The 3,090-nt window shown below is 46.5% G+C and overlaps 1 protein-coding gene across 1 annotated transcript in view; it reads right to left on the bottom strand.

Annotated features, from left to right (window-relative positions):
• Positions 1–3,090, bottom strand: part of Dus2 (dihydrouridine synthase 2) — a 41,108-nt gene that overhangs the window by 12,747 nt on the left and 25,271 nt on the right. The gene's annotated exons all lie outside the window — the stretch shown is intronic.

Here is a 3,090-nt window from a genome sequence, read left to right as displayed (position 1 = left end):
ACTTTGTGGACCAGGCTGGCCTCGAACTCAGAAATCCGCCTGCCTCTGCCTCCCGAGTGCTGGGATTAAAGGCGTGCGCCACCACGCCCGGCTCTTTTTTTTTTTAAGATAGGGTTTCTCCGTGTAGCCCTGACTGTCCTAGAACTCACTCTGTAGACCAGTCTAGCCTTGAATTCTAAGATTCATCTCTCTCTGGGGTCAAAGGCATGTGCCACCACTGCCCAGCAACTGGCAGCTTCCTTTCTGAGTAAAAGGAATAGTCCCTGGGTGCCAGCCCAAGAACTAGAATGAGAAAGGAAGGCCTTTAGGAGCCTAGGCTCTGTCCTCATGAATCCTCCTATTTTGAAAAGTCATATATACAAATATATAAACTGGAAAAGGAAAATATGACACATTCAACATGTTTTTAAATGCTTCTTATATAACAATTAGGAAAGGTTGCAAAGAAAGATCAAGACGTTAACACAGGAAAGTAGTCAAGGAGGCAGCATGACATGGCAACGTGAGACTCAGAGACCAAGAAAGAGACAACCCGGCCTGAATGTCTATGGCATTGCTATCTTCTTCCTACATCGAAAATCTCAGGTCAGGCACGAATGTAGGGAAGGTGACCTCAAACACTGGACTCCTACCCTGCAGAGGTGCCTCCTGGGCAACAGCTACCAGGCAGGCAGGAGGACTTGCATTTACCTGAATTCTAGACAGATGAGGGCAGCGGAGAGCCGGCTACAGTAAAACCGGCCTTATCTGAGAGCTAAGGATATGAAACTGTTGAAAAGCCAACAGTTCACCACCAAGACCCTCCCTGCTGGCCAGGCGGGCAGGAACACTCTCCAGGTGCTGCCTCACACAGCAGACTAGACCTGATTGCCCAGAGTCATCCTGGCAAGCCTTAAAGGGACATTTGTACTTTAAGGAAGGGGGACAGTGCCAGGCCCATGAGGATTCATCAGAAAAACTCTCACTCCAGCTAGGCATGCTGGCACATGCCTCAGCACTTGGGAGGAAGAGGCAGGAGGAACAGAAGTTCAAGGTCATTCTCGAATCATAAGGTGCCCAGAGTACGTGAGACCTTATCGCAAAACACATCATCAATCAATCAATTTCACATTAGTTTAATAACTTTGGTTCACAGCAACATATCTAGAAGGTTCCCTGGCGAGTGCTAACTTTGAACCTTTGGAATGTAATGACAAACTACCAAGTGGTCTGATACAGTTCTCGGCCTTAGATGGCTTCCTTTTGATTCATTCTAAGCAGCTCTAGGTACTTTCTAGGCATCCCTGTTCACATTCACAGTAACAACCAGGAAGGAGATTAGGGAAGTGAAAGATCCGCTCACGTGCTGGGACCACAAGAGGCAAGAGCAGGCAACCTGAGGCTGTCTTAGCAGTGGGGACAGAATATCCAACCACGAGCAGGCTGGTCTCACCAGATCTACTGGCTGGCCTCAAATACATAAGATCCTCGCTCTCTCTCTCTCAAAAAAAAAAAAAAAAGGAAAGAAGGAAGGGAAGAAGGAAGGAAGGAAGGAAGGAAGGAAGGAAGGAAGGAAGGAAGGAAATTTGCCATTATTAGCTCTGTCCCACCCTTAACCTCTTGGTTCTAGAGATGGGTTTCACTGCGTACCCCAGACTGTCCTGGACTCTGTTACACAGTGCAGGATGCCTCAAACTCAAACCCTCCTGCTTCAGCCTCTTCAGTACTGATTAACATTTTAAGTATCTGCTACCTTTTTTTTTTCTTCAGTTTTTTTCTTTTTTTTTTTTTTTTTTTTGAGACAGGGTTTCTCTGTGTAGCCCTGGCTATCCTGGAACTCACTTTGTAGACCAGGCTGGCCTCTAACTCAGAAATCCACCTGCCTCTGCCTCCCAAGTGCTGGGATTAAAGGCATGCGCCACCACGCCCAGCCAGTTTTTTTCAAGACAGGGTTTCTCTGTGTAGCGCTGGCTGTCCTGGAACTTGCTCTGTAGACCAGGCCGGCCTCAAACTCAGGAATCCACCTGCTTCTGCCCTACTCCCTACATTTGGGATTAAAGTCGTGTGAAACACTTTTAAGTGTGAGTAATCCAGTTACCTTCACAGTATAGTTCAGCCATTATCACTATGCATTTCTATAGTTTTTTCCTGATCCCACGTGAGCAACTTTATCTTGAGAAAACTTTCAGAGTACCCACAAAGCTCTCAGTCAGTTCCCAGCTTGCCAGTACAGTGTGGACGTGAAATGAACCCTGCCCGATATGCCTAAGTCACATCTAACTTGGTGTAAGCCTGAAGCCTTTCTTTCATGAAGTAAAGAGCACTCACTAGGCCAAGCTGGCACACGTGACCGCAGCAGAATGAAGCAAGCTTCTGAGACGGAGTGCATCCCTGCTGCCTCTTACCAAATGTGCTCACTACGTGGGGCAGGGGCAACATCACTGGCCTTCTTAGTCAGGTGGTGGAAGAGAGGGAAACCGCCTGTGTGTACACGTGAACTGGAGCCTCCTGTGAGACATCACTTAGTCAAGTGTGGAAACCATTCTGAGATCCAGTTGTTCCCTCCATTCGGCACAGGGCCTCTGACTGCAGGTTCTAAAGCCTAGGCAGTTACTGAACTGTGGCTAGGATCTCAAGAACTACCAGAGCCTCCTGTAGCCTGAGGTATCACAGAGACACTAAGGCTGCAGTTAGGAGTCACAAAGCTATAGCTTCTGAAGTTGGCTTTGTCTGCCACACATTTGGAAAAGGGTCTTAAACAATTTCCTCTTTTCTCTCTGTGCTTTGTTTGGCTTTGGTCTTTTGAGACAAGGTCTTAGTCCAACCTGACATTGAATCCCTAACACTCCTGCCTCCTCCTCCCAACTGCTGGGATTTCAAATGTACATGTACCACATCATCCAATTCAGTTTCAAAAAACTATTCTACTTTCGTCTGTTAAAATCATTTTTAGGTTCTTGTTTTTAACCTGTCTATTTAGGTTTTTTTTTTTCGAACATACTTACATTTATTTATTTATATGAGAGCTCTGTCTGCATATACACCTGCATGCTTCCTGCATGCTGGAAAAGGGCATCAGATCACATTACAGATAGTTGTGAACCACCATGT

This window comes from Mus caroli, chromosome 8, assembly GCF_900094665.2.
Source record: "Mus caroli chromosome 8, CAROLI_EIJ_v1.1, whole genome shotgun sequence".
NCBI lineage: Eukaryota > Metazoa > Chordata > Mammalia > Rodentia > Muridae > Mus > Mus caroli.
Note: the sequence above shows the minus strand (reverse complement) of the source record. Positions and strands in the feature narration are given on the sequence as shown.